General features: G+C 38.1%; 1 long non-coding RNA gene across 1 annotated transcript in view; it reads left to right on the top strand.

Annotated features, from left to right (window-relative positions):
- The first annotated feature begins 4,107 nt into the window (after positions 1–4,107).
- LOC138992776 (uncharacterized) overlaps positions 4,108–14,495 on the top strand; it is a 76,035-nt gene continuing 65,647 nt past the window's right edge. The window contains exon 1 of the long non-coding RNA XR_011468136.1: positions 4,108–4,161. This is a non-coding gene — a long non-coding RNA (uncharacterized lncRNA). The remainder of the gene's footprint in view (positions 4,162–14,495) is intronic.

A 14,495-nucleotide genomic window follows, 5' to 3' on the forward strand; every position in this document is an offset into this window, starting at 1 on the left:
GAATTATGCTCTGGTCATCATGAGTATTAAGTACATGAGATAAATATGTACGAGTGTATTTGATAAACTGAAAAGTACATTTGTGAATATTAAGTACTATAATCTTTATTATTAGCATGTATAAATAGTTATATACATAAATAAATTAAGTTAGACTTATTTTCTGGAGAAAAGTGAGGTTACGTGGTCCAACTTAAGGTACTCACAAAAAGGAAAAGTACAAACCCAAAAGTACTGCCTATTGAACATGTGCTGTGGCCCAGGCACTGTGCAGTGTCTTTTCCTGTGTGACTCCCAGTTTCTGAGTGTGGTCTCTGGAGGGAGACTGAGTTTTAATACACTTAATTAGACTTGAGCCTCTGCTGGAACTGTCCATTGAGGAAAGCCTGAGTTCTCTTAGACTTAGGTGGTCCGCCCCACTTATGAAAAAATCTTTCCCTTTTAAAAGCAGAATTCCATCTCTCTGTAACTCAATTGTCCTACTTCTGAGCGAAAATCGTTTGTTTGACTTCCCCACGCGAGCCTTCGATGGCTTCTCTCACATGTTTCTACTGTGCACCTCCATTTCCTGAAGCTGTTCCCTATGTGACCTGATTTCTGTTCTGGAAAGTCTCCTTTGGGTGACCTCTCTCTTTTTCTCAGTGTCCCACTTAAGGCAACCAAGTCTACGGAGGGCTTATGGATTCATCCTATATGTGGCCAGGGATGCTGTATTTCAGATACCTTCTTTCTGCTATCTAGACTGAGACTTGTCCCATGTACCAAAATAGAAAGGCATCCATCTTAATCCTTGATTCTTCAAGTTCTGTGTGACAGTACAATGACTTTTGTGGTTGTAATCCTTCTTTTACTGATTTCGGGGAGAGAGGAGTAGAAATCCCTATAGAGTTATGCCTTAGCCTCAAAAAATCCTCCTTTTGTTGTTATTATTTTTTCTTTGCTGAGAGAAGAGTATTTGTTACTGTCATTTTCAAATTCAATTTCATAAGCCAGTTCAATAAACAGTTATTTTTCTAGGACAAAAGGGCTAAAAATATTCTTCAGTTCATCTCACGACATTTTTTTGATTTTAATGAACTCAGACAGTAGGAATCGAGAGAACAAAAGCTATTATACATTTCATCATCTGAGTTTTGCTCTTGGTTAACAGCCATTCTTGACTAAATATCTGCCACCTGGTGGTTCTTATGAGAACTGTTAAGTATTTAGCCAAGCCACTATAGGGTTCAAATATGCCCCATTCATTCATTCATTCATTCATTCAACAGATATACTAAAAGTCCACACACTTGTGTGGAATAGACTGACACTTAAAGAATTCTTTTGGAATAGTTTCTAATGAATTTGGCTATGTTTAAACATCTTCATGGTCAGTGAATACAGTGTACTTGGGCAAAAGATCCTCAAACTAGATCTCAAGCCATATTAAATGACTTTTTAAGACCTGTTTTATATATAAGTATTTTTTTAAAAAATATATTTTTATTTATTTCAGAGGAGAAGGGAGAGAGAGATAGAAACATCAGTGATGAGAGAGAATCATTGATCGGCTGCCTCCTGCACATTCCACATTGGGGACCGAGGCCACACCCTGGGCATCTTCCCAGACTGGGAATTGAATTGTGACCTTCCATTCATAGGCCAATGCTCAACCACTGAGCCATGCCAGCCACGCTATATCTAAGTACTTTTGGTCATAAAGTTCCCTCTTCCCAGGATAGTTCTTTCCTACCCATCACTCATAAGTCATCCTGGCGACACACCTCTCCTCATTGGTGCTTTCTCTGTACTGGAATTATTTTCCTTTATAAAATTTTCTTCCTCTACTAGACTATAAGCTTCTTTCAGGTAGTACATTGTTTACTGAGCTCCTAAGGTAGTTTCAGGTGATTGGTATGCCGTCAGTAATGCTCAATTGAATATCAAACCTATATTTAAAGTATAGATTTTGGTAAGTTTTCAAATGTGCATATACCCACAAAACCATCAGCTCCCCCAGACCCTCCTCATGCCCCCTTGTAACTGACCTCTTTCTCCTGAAGCTGCCACTCTCACTCTGTCCCCAGGCAACCACTGCTCTGTTTTCTGTCACTATAGTTAGTTTGCATTTTTCTAGAATTTTACATAAATGCAATTATATAATATGTGTACCCTTTGGTCTTATTATTTTCATTCAAAATAATTATTCTGAGATTCATACAACTTGTTGCATATATTAATAGTTCAGATTTTAAAAAAATATATATTTTATTGATTTTTTACACAGAGGAAGAGGGAGGGATAGAGAGTTAGAAACATCGATGAGAGAGAAATATCGATCAGCTGCCTCCTGCACAGCGCGTACTGGGGATGTGCCCGCAACCAAGGTACATACCCTTGACCAGAATCAAACCTGGGACCTTTCAGTCCGCAGGCCGATGCTCTATCCACTGAGCCAAACTGGTTAGGGCTAATTGTTAATTTTTAAAATTGCATACTATTCCCTTATATATTATTATTTGTTTATTCACTGGCTAATAGATATTTGAATTGTTCCCAGTTTAGGGGTTGTTACAAATAAAGTGTATGTGAACATTTTTAAACAAGTCTTTGTGTGGATATATGCTTTTACTTCTCTTGGATAAAATACCCAGGAGAGGATAGTATGAATCACACAAGAGTTGCTTGTTTAATATTTAAAGAAACTCTGAAACTGCATTCCAAAGTGTTTACACAAGGAGTTTAGTTCCTTTAATTCTCATGAACACTTGATATGATAAGTCTTTCATTTTAACTACTCTACTTGCTATTTAATGACTTATTGTGGCTTTAATTCACACTTCTTTCTAATGACTAATGGTGATTATATTTTGATGAACTTATTTGTTATCTGTGTAACTTCTGTGACAAAGGTTCTGTTCAAACTTATGGCCCATTTAAAATTAGTGTTTAGTTTTAGTTTTACATTTTTGTTGTTTGTTTTCTTATTGCTGAATTTTGAGACTTCTTGATATATTCTGGATACAAATCCTTTATGAGATATGTGATTTGTAATATATTTTTCTAGGGCGTGGCTTACCTTTTTTTTCTCGCTCCAGGTCTTTGGAGTTCGTTCTCTCTCTCTCTCTCTCTCTCCCTCTCTCTCTCTCTCTCTCTCTTTCTCTCTCTCTCTCTCTGCAGCTCTCTTCCATTTAGTGCTCTGTCCTGCAAACTATACCTGCTTTGTTAACCTCAGCCTCTCAGCTCCCGAAGTCCATCCTGCTCAGCTGTGGGTCCCCCTCTGCATGGCCAAGCAAGTCTCTCAAAGCAGTAAGTAGGGTTGATCTCAATTGTTTTCCATTTCTCAGGGCTTCTTGTCCTTCTTTGACTCATGTTCCATGTCTGGAAAACTATTGCTTCATAGATTTTTTTTCATTTTTTGGTAATTTCTGGCAAAAGAATAAACCTGGACCTTGCTATTTTACTTTGGACGGAATCAGAAGCCTTGAGTGTGCCACCATTTGCTCCTGGGAATGGATTCTAGAGGCTGTGTTTCTACTCCTCGTGTGTCTGTAGTGCTTCTCTGTTCTCTTTCCATGACTGCTGGCCTTCTCCCCTTACCATTGCATGGGGATTATTTTTAAAAGCCATTTAATCTGTAAAGTGTACCTACACTGGCAATTGAAACTGAAAAGTTATTCATTCCTTGTGCTATATAGCAAAGTTGGGTGTGTAATACCACTAACCATCTCCAGACTACATATAAGAGAGAAGAGGGGAGGGGAGGGGAGGGTTTGGTAGGAAAGGGGGAACGTGAGGAGGGGAGGAGAGGGCAGGAGACTGCAGTGATCCATCAGAAGTTTGGGTCCGGGTGTTTTATCTGACCAGAGGAGGATCGGGTGGAGCACCAAAATGTAGGTAGGTTCTATACTGTACACCTTGGAAAATTCGGTAGTCCTGAAAAACACTATAATTGCTTTTAAAGGAAGCAACGTTATATGACTTTGACTGCTTAAAGGATCTTTTCAGTCAAATGCATGTTCTAAGGATGTGTATTAAGCATAGCTGCAAAATTTGAATGCATTTTAGTTTGCGACCCAAAATTCTTAGCATTCAGCATTTCTTATCCACACCCTGTTTTCTTCTCATAGGGTTCTGCCTCAAAGAAGATGAATCTTTGGATAGTCTTTGGGGATAGAAGAGGTAAAGTCATTAAATTGTCTTTCCTTTCACCTTTTATTTATCACATATCTAATTTTATAACATGTTAACATTAGCTACTACTCTTTTAACACCATTCTTCTCTATGACTATAAATGTGCTTAAATCAAGGAAAAGTTGGGGGTTACTTGACTACTCCTATTACAGGAGGCTTCCACTTTGCTTGGATAAGTTTTTTCCACTTTGGGATAACGCACAGTAGGATGAATGAAGGATACCCATTTTTTATTTATTTTTATAAAGTGAAACAAAGGTAGGTTCTCAGGCAGATAGGGTTTAAGAAGAAGATGTGGAAGTTGAGGAACTAGAAAGTAGTCTTTAAAATATTTCTGCTGCTATAACCCTGAGGATGATTTCATGAACTCACATTGGTATCCAAGTGTAAAGAAAACCGCTCTCTCCAAGGCAAAGATACAGTGATGGAAATCAGCATAGTGTGTGGAAGGGGCAGTGCATTCTTGCTTGTCTTCGGTCCGTATTTGTGAGATGCAAAGTGTGGAGCTCTGAGTTCCAAGTTGGGAAATTGGTCTCTGAGCCTCACTAGCAGTTGGATCTTGAACAAGACACTCTGCATTCCCGCTCTGAAATAAGGGTACTTGAGTCTCTTCCAGCTTTAATGCTCAGTGGCTTGAGGCTGATTGGTGCAATTCAAGATTAGGAGGCAGCATCTGGATAGGTCAATGGAAATCCTGGGAGGTCAGAGAAAGAATTCCAGGTGTTTGATGGCATCATTGTCAGTGATCTAGAATGGTGAGAATGCACCCAACCATGAGGCTCAAAGCAATAGAGGGGATCTGGCAATTAAAGCTCAGGTTCAGTTATCCAGACTCCGGTTCTGTTCACTAATGTGAGTAATTGGATGGAGATAATGATCACTAATATCTCTATTTTGGGGTCCATATTACTTAATATTTGTTGAACATTTATTTAAAAAATGACTTAATAAGTTTCATTTTACACATTAGCAAATAGAGAGGAGTTAAGTATGTTGCCCAAGGCCACTCTGTAAAACTAAAGGGAAGAATCAGATTCGGGGGTGTGTCTTACCCTAAACTCCATGGTTTTTATGGCTGAGCAATGACAACTATTGCTTCAAGTATTTTGCATTGTGAGCATGGGTTCATGAATTTGAACTAGTCCTTGCTTTGTATTAAATTATTTTAAATGACCTTTAAGCTTTAGAACCTATGCGTTAGTTTTAACCCAGTGGCATAAATAAGATGTGGGCTCAGTGCCTCCTATAAACTCTAAGAAGAAAATAAAAGGAAATAACTATGGAACAGCATACACACAAAACATAAAATCGGGGAAGATTGGAAAAAAATACAAGGATGGTTATGTACCAAGTCATTATCAGTGTTTTTGTACTCTGTAAGAGGCAAATACAAACAGCCTGTATGTGACAATCTTGCACCTAACTACAAGCATTTGAGAACAGATTTCTTATTTTACTGTTTCCATGACAACACATGACCTTTCGCATGTTTTCAAAGGAAGGAAAGGTGAAAATTACTCTCAGTGTTAAATTGAATTTTTCTCTTTCTCCTCACCTATTTTATTCATAGACACTAGAAGGTACAGCAATTTCACGTTCCTTTCAAAATTTCAGTGCCATTTTTCTACATTAGATACAGAATAAATGAATTCTACTTCAATTCCTTTTTCTAAGGCTAGTATTTTCCAGAGAGAAAAAAGTTTCCTTAAGGTTTCTGTAGTCGGCAAACAAAATTCATTACAATAGGGGTAGCTCCACAAAATTATATTAATTTTTTATAACTTTTAAATTTGTAATATGTCAGTATTTTGGACTCTCGCCATTGCTAAATGTGGGTGTAGCCCTCTATTTGCTTTATGCAGAGTTTTTTTTTTCTGTCTCACAGTAAACAATTAAATGAGGAGTCAATAAATACTTGGGAAGGAATAGATAAATGCATACGGAACTATTTTGAAGAAATTTTTATTTGGGGGGGGAAAAGGATTCTTTTAGAGTAAAATATTTTGATGGTTTAAAAATAATTCACTTTGGGATTAAAAATCTTGGTAGCCATTGAATATTGATCATTGTAATAGTTGGGGTTCTCCAAGGAAACAAAAAGCAATGATGAGTATTTACAGAGAGAAAGATTTATTTTAAAGAATAGGCTCATGTGATTGTGAGGTTGGTGAGTCCAAGATCTGCAGGGTTGGCCAGCAGGCTGGAGACCCAGGGAAGAGTTGCCATTTCAGCTCAAAGGCAGTCTGCTGGCGGAAGTCCTTCACGCTCAAGGGAGGCCAGTCTGTTTTATTAAGGGCTTTCACTGATTGGATGAGGTCCACACACTTTATGTGGAAGGTAATCTGCTTTACTTAAAAATCTACAGATTTAAATGTTAATCTCATAAAAAAGAATCATCTTCACAGAAATGTCCAGAATAGTGTTTGACCAAATATCTGGGCACCATGACCCAGCCAAGTCGACACATAAAGGCAATTATTACAGTAGAGTTGTGCCAAGTGCTGTGCTAGGGGCTGGTGTTTTCCAGATGATTTTGAGGAACCAACCCAATATGGTAAAACAATTTGGTCTCTACTTGCAATTATGTGTCCAGGCATATTTATTTGTTGAATGTGTACAATGCGCCAGACAAGGTTCTTGGTCTGTGGGGATTAGCCGAATGGGTGAATTATTACATTCTAGAGAACCATTGTGAGTTATTTCATAGAGGTTGACCCTTTGCTCAGCATCAAGTGACTTATTGACAATGGAGAAATGTTGCTTAGAAAACAATGCTTTATATTGGTATGGGATTTTAATGTATCCAGAGCACTTTAATATCCATTATTTGATTTGAGTATCACAACAGTCTTGGACATAGCAGGGAGGACATTTCATTCCCATTTGACAAAAGAGAAGCCTCAGGCCTTACCTTTCTGAGGAAGTTGTAACATCCCAGTCTCTCACTTCTTGACTCCTGACTGAAATTTTTGAAATGGTTATCATTTCCCCGGGGCCATGACAATTATGAAGGAAGAAGCTAAGACTTAGCTATATTTCCATCAAACTGTAGAGTGTGTATCCTGTCAGCTTCTATATGATATTTTCACTGTGTGTGTGTGTGTGTGTGTGTGTATTATGGGTATAATACACATAGAGGGACACTCTCTATTTATTATGCTCAAAATCAAACCCATGCCGGGCCAGTGTTGCTCAGTGGTTGAGCATGGATCTATGAACCAGGAGGTCCCAGTTCAGTTCCCGGTCAGGGCACATGTCTGGGTTGTGGGTTTGATCCCCAGTAGGGGGCTGCAGGAGGCAGCCGATCAATAATTCTCTTCCATCATCGATGTTTCTATCTCTCCTCTCCCTTCCTCTTTGAAATCAATAAAAAATATTTTGTAAAAAACACCCCCAAAAAACAAACCCAGAGACCTTGGAACTATCATCCCGTCCAGCCCATTCACAGCGGGCTGCCCTAATAGCTGTTTTCACGGGATTACTTCCCAGCTGGGTGGTTTCCAAATGTATATTTACTAAGAACAAAGATTTTCCTCCTGCTTCTCAGATCCATAATAGTATTTCACAGCATAGAAACCAATGGAATGAGCAACTTTAATTTAAGAAAGTTAAAGTGGGTGGGAAGAAAACTGAGACGCAGATGAAAGAAAAACAGATGGGAACTTCTATTTGGAGTTTCGGTTCTCTCCAGTTACCACGTCTAGGCTTTCTAGTGCGCATGTGCCCAGCACCTTCTCTTCACCCTACAACTAACTCTTCCTAATGAAGAAGGTGGTCCTGAGGCTGATGTAACCCGACTCACTCTCCGGAAGTAGCACAGAGGCAGTGCAATGTGTTGGAAAGAGCGGGCCCACTAATGTTGGGTAGATGGCCATTTATTTTCTGGGTGATTATTGGGAAGTCACTCAAGCATGGAACCTCTATTTTTTTGCCTGTGAAATAGGATGATAATAATTAGTTCGCAGTAGTCTTGTGAAGATCAAATGGAATGTAATTGTATGTGCCTATAGCAATTAACAATTAAAATGAGTAAAATTATACAAAATGTTAACGAACCTAAAAAGGGAAGAAAATGATTCTGGCACAAAATAATTCTGGCTTTATTTATCGAGGGAGTCTGTTGACCACCCTCCCATCACACTGCCTCACTGACCTGCCTCAGTCCTGACCTCTGCCCATCAGCTCTGCTAGAGGAGTGTACCCATTAACACAAGGCAAAGATAGGGGTTCCCCAATTACAGTTGCCAACGACTACTTACCTTGTGTCTAGTGTTTATCTCAATGGAAATACTGAGCACAAGGAACTCTCATAGATCTGACAAAAAGAAAAAAACTGTTGCTTTTAAAGGACTCCGGTTTTCCTGTGAAGTTACAAATTTGAAGACCGAGTTTTGAAGTTCTAGATATGCTTTATACCTTCAGAAGAGTTTTATAACCCTTTGGTCATAGCTGTGCTGCAAAGGGCTGTTATTTATAGTAGCAAAGAAATGTTAGCTTCTACTTGGCTTTCATATTACCAAGTTCTTCCTATTTCATAGACATTTAGTTTTTCTCCCTTCACAAGGAACTATCCACTTTCAAGTGGTGGGAATATTTTGCTTATTCATTTGTGTTACAATTTCAAAGTTATAGCAAATTTTCAAGATAGTATATAGAAATCATGTACACCCTTCTCACAGCTTCAGAAATTGTTTACATTCTCCCTCTCTCTCTCTTTCTCTCTCTCATCAGTTTTCTGAAAACTGAGATTGAGTTGTAAACATGACCCTGGTTTACCCCTAAATATGGCAGTGTGCATTCCCCAATCACAAGGGCATTCTCTTATATAACTTACTAGAGGGCCCAGTGCATGAAATTTGTGCTCCGGAGGGGGTTGTCCATCAACTTGGCCTGACCCTCTCCAATCTGGGACACCCCTCTCACAATCCGGAACTGCTGGCTCCTAACTGCTCGCCTGCATGCCTGCCCGCCTGCCTGATTGCCCCTAACAGCTTCTGCCTGCCAGCCTGATTGCCTCTTAACTGCTCCCCTGCTGGCCTGACGGATGCCTAACTGCTTCCCTGAGGGCCTTATCACCCCCAACTGCCCTCCCCTGCCAGCTTGATCACCCCCACTGCCCTCCCCTGCAGGCCTGGTCGCCCCCAACTGCCCTCCCCTGCTGGCCCAATCGCCCCCAACTGACTTTCCCTGGCAGCCTGTTCGGCCCCAACTGCCCTCCTCTGGTGGCCATTTTGTGGTGGCCATCTTGTGACAACGTCACGCGACACCACCTAGGCTTTTATTATATAGGAATATCTCTTCTTTTATCCAGTACAATGATCAAAATAAGGAAATTTAACATTGATACAATACTAGTATCTAATCTATAGTTTATAGTCACATTTTATCAATTGTACTATCTTTTATAGGTATTTTTTTTCTGGATCAAGACCCAATTCAGGATCATAACATTTCATACTAAAGTCTTTTTCATCCCCCTTAACCTGGAACTGTTAGTTATTCAGCCTTTCCTTGTCTTTTTTGACCCAAGATGCCTTTGACTGCCCTTTAGTCTGAGTTCGTCTGATATTTCCTCATGATTGGATTCAGGTTATGTCTTTTTGGCAGAAATAACCCAGCAGTGATATTCTCACTTCTCAGTGAATCACATCAAAATTTATGGGGAGTTACTTTGTCTTTGATAGTATATAAATATTTTGTCATCAAATGTTCACCTGCTAGATTTATGTCCCATGATTTTCTAACTCCATTTCATCCATATTTACTTAGTGGTTTACTGAAAAGAAAGTAATGCATTTTTTCCATATGTATATATCAATATGAACTCAAAGATTATTATCTTATTCAATGGGTTGTAATCCATTACTATTTTTATTTATTTTGATGCTAAAAATTTTTCCAAATTTAGCTAGTGGGAAACCCTTCAATCTAGCTCCCCATATATTTTTGGTATGTTTCCATTATTATTATTTTAGCATGCACTGGCTCATCAATATGTCTCAGGTTCCTTATTTACTCTTCCTGCTCCAACCTCGGCACTAGGTATACTAATTGCTAATAATGTAACATCACTTCTAGATCCACTCAGCAACAGAGCTAGCAAATAACTGTATCAATGCTAAACCTTGTCTTCATGTTGATTACATTAATCCCAAATCAACACCACCATGGGATATACTCCAGTCTGACCCTTTTTCTTTTCTGTAACTCCCTTCACTACCACTGAGAAAACTGGCTTTTCTCCTCCCATATATGTTTACTCATTTGCTCCAGCCTGAATACAGAGAAGGTAGCAAAGGCAGAAAAATGAGACCTTTAACATTTTCTGCTCATGACTGCCACTCTAGCAAAGTGTTGAAGCCTGGTAGGAAACCAGTATCTAAATCTTTTCCATACTGTTTCTTTTCCTCAAAGAGAGAGCATAAGAGGTGTGAATTGTTGTGACTCTCAGTTTGACAGTTCCTGTTATCATCTTCACCACCACTTAACCACCCTTACTAGTAGAGCCACAAGTAGACATCACATTTATCACATTTCCAGTCCAGAGCTACATACTTGAATGTTCCAAAGAGAAACTCCATCCTTAGATTCAATGGTAAAACCTTTTAAAATATTTTGATGGGGTTTATCCATTGACTGGCCAACAGTCGGGTGCCATACATTTCAATAAAAAATTTCTTAGGTACCAGACCATATCCCAAGAAGAAATGTGTGATATCAGAATCTATTTTCCCTATCAAATCTGTGTTTTATCCAGGGGACCAACCCAATAAGATATCCTCTTTCCCAATAAGATGTGCTAACTAAGATTGATGATCCCAGAGGCTGTGTTAGAATTGGTGGGGTAGTTATCCAATGTAAAATGCTGAAGCTAGAAGTAGAATTTGAAGCATAATAAAACGATAGAAAGAAGGTTAAAAATATGCTGAGGTTCTTGGTGTTCAATACATATTTATTGGGTAAATTTAACAAAATAGGTTTTCAGGACAGAAAATAGAGATATTGTTATACAGAAAAGGAGGCAAAGGATTTTCCAGATAGATGGAGTGAATAACAAAAAGATCCTAAAACATAAAATGGTGCAAGAATATAAAGTGCCATGGTGGAGAGTGAGAAAGACGGGCAAAAATCCCATGTTTAAAGTTTTTCTTTGGATAACATGTTTCCAAGAAAGCAATAAAGGCTGTCATTCAAATTTGCATTTGAGAATGATTCCTCTTTCTGCCAGAAGGAGGTTGGATTTGAAGGATTAGAGCCTGAAGATAGGTAGACCAGTAAAAATTTCCTGTAGCAAACTCATGGACGGACCTTATATCTCAGTTTCAGGAATTCAGTCGTCATGCCTGACTTACCTATGTGTTTTCAGAGCATCGCAGTTCTTCTTGAATCTTTCACCCCCAAGGATGGAGTAATTTTGGGTACTAAGTCCTGGTTCCATTGATGTGCAACTGTCCTCATACATCTGTGGATGGGAGCCACCTCTCTGTCTTTGCAGGTAGCGTCCTTATTCTCTGCTAGATAATCTGTTGTGGGCACGCTCTAGAGTTAGACCTGGATCCTTGTGGAGTCCACTGATTGGCTAGTCACTCTTCTGCTCCCCATCACTTTGTTTTCTGATTGCCTTGTTCTACGTACACAGCTGGCCTCATGTCCTCAGCATTGGCTTTGTCTCTTTTTTCAACTCAAGTTCAGATTCTGGCCCCTTCCATTCAGTTCAGTTTGGGGTCATGTTTTACAAGACCCAACCAAAGTCCATAATTTAAAGAACTCTCATTTTTAAAACGTGATTAACAATTTTGCACCTAAGTTCATCATAGGGATTCTTCGTGGTTCTAATGAAATAACTAGAGGTTAAATTGTTTTTTAAATCTATAAAGCTTTATACAATTTTAAGGTCCTATTGTTAAAAAGTTTCAAAATCAGATGCAATAATAGTAAGTTAAGTGGTGCTTCGTATGTTGACTAAAACTATGTGTCTGAAATAGAATAAAGTGAAGCAGTTATGGAAAATTACTGTTTTTCCCTCTGAAGGAGAAAAATAACATACTTGAATTAGATTGGCTTCTGAAAATTGACTTAGCAATTTTTATTTCTATTATGCTCCCATTTGCTCACAAAGCGAACGTCCATTATTTTGTTATTATGAGTAAAGACGGCAAAGTAAGAACAAAATTTATCCAAATGCCTTTAAATCTTAGAATTTTTCTACTCTCGTACTTCTCCCTCTATATGTTACAACCTACTCACACTTAAGACCTGAAAATTAGTATTTTCAGTGACCTATGCTGATGCTTTGTATGGTCACTACTCCAAATTTTGTCGCCAGGTAAAAGGTGAAAAATAATTATTTGCTCAGGTGTGCCAATATCAGCACACTGCCTAAAATAAGCTTTGAAATTTGGTTTTTGGAAGCTGGAATTGGTTGCATAAAACTTCAAGAAAGGTGATATAAAAATATAAAAAGAAGTTTCTCCTTTGGTTGATAAAGCAGTAGGATATCTCCCAGGAAACATTTTTCGAATCTTTGGTTTGTCTCACTAAGAAACTGAAATCAATAAAACTACATTTCTAAAGGATTTATATTCTGTGATGTCCAGGTAACACAACTACAGGTTTTTGGTTGAATTCAATTAAAAAATCCCCAAATCAACCCTCCTGGCAAAAAGCTTATTGAGGAAAGAAAGGGGGGTAGATTATAACTAACATAGACTTTGCTGGAAAAAAGAGAGAATAGAAATAAGAATTTCACCCGAGTTAGGATAATAGTTGGCAAATTTTCATTTAACCTGAATAGAAAAATCAACATAAATTTACATGCTTCATGTAATCAGCAAAGATAGAGAACTTAAACTGTAAACAGGAATATTAAAAGCAAAGAAACAGCCAGAGATGTCTGGCTCAGACCTGTCATTATTCAAAGTAAATATTATTCTTTTGAAAATAGTTCTATTTTTTTCTCTTTTTTTGGGGGAGGGCGGGGGAGGTATGTTTGGGAATGAGGGAGGAAAGATAACAAAAATGTCTATAATTTCATAATTATAACTATAATGATTATGATAAAACTTCATTTTATTGGAACTTTTTCACCAGAAAGGTGTTAAGACCAAGTTATTATGGTTATATTTTACTGAGTGAGAGAGGGGGGCATAAAGTAAAAAATCTTACTTCTAAGAAGTGTGTTTTTATGTAATGCTTGACTTTACTATTTGTGAAATATTTTTGTTCACTTGTAACATCTAAGAGATTTACTAAGGACCCCTATATATTTTCTTACAAGTTTACTTGGGCATTGTTGATTTGATTTTAAAATATTGTACTTACGCCCTAACCAGTTTGGCTCAGTGAATAGAGCATCGGCCTGCCTACTGAAGGGTCCCACATTCGATTCCGGTCAAGGGCATGTACCTTGGTTGCAGGCACATCCCCAGTAGGAGGTGTGCAGGAGGCAGCTGATTTATGTTTCTCTCTCATCGATGTTTCTAACTCTCTATCTCTCTCCCTTCTTCTCTGTAAAAAATCAATAAAATATATTTAAAAAAATACTGTACTTACTGCTAGATAAGAACCAGTCACTGAGGTGATACAATAAACCACTTTTATATATTGAGATCTTGTATTTGGATATCCTGAATCGTTCCTCTTGTGATTCAGATTTAACTAGACTTTAAGTAAGATACTTCACTTAGTTATTATCTTGCTTACTTCCTGTCAGAACAGAAAACTATGCATAATGTCCCTGCATGCATCTAGAATAACTGAGGCAAAGGTCTCTAGAGTTCATTTATCTTGTTGAATTCAGTTATCTGTTAATCGTTGAAAATCCATATAATAGGTAGAAGATAGAAGATCTGCAAAAAGAGAACTTCTTTTCTTCTACAAATAAGATTCCATCCTAAATCATCATTGAGGATAGCTACAGATCCTGAAATGAATAAATATGCTAACAGTGACCCATGTGCCCTTGCTTTTTTAGCAGTTTTACTTTAATAGATGCTACAAAGGAATTTAAATGGGAATAGTTTCTTATACTCTTAAAATAGCTAGCAGTCACAGAAAAAGGATTCCTAGATAGCTGTCTGCAAGCAAGGAAGAGAAGTCTCTCCGGAACCCAGCCACGCTGGCACCCTGATCTTGAACTTCTAGCCTCCAGACCTGTGAGGAGTAAATGCCTGTTGTTTAAGCCATACAGTCTGTGGCATCTTATTATGGCAGTCCAAGCTAACACGCCACTTTAGATGTTAAAGGGGACAACAAAAAAGGGAACAGCTGTAATACTTTAAAAAATAAAGATAAAATTTTAAAATTTAAAATTTAAAATGTA

Source organism: Myotis yumanensis, unplaced genomic scaffold (assembly GCF_028538775.1).
Source record: "Myotis yumanensis isolate MYYU_CA2020_CCGP unplaced genomic scaffold, mMyoYum1.0.hap1 SCAF_14, whole genome shotgun sequence".
NCBI classification, from domain to species: Eukaryota; Metazoa; Chordata; class Mammalia; order Chiroptera; family Vespertilionidae; genus Myotis; species Myotis yumanensis.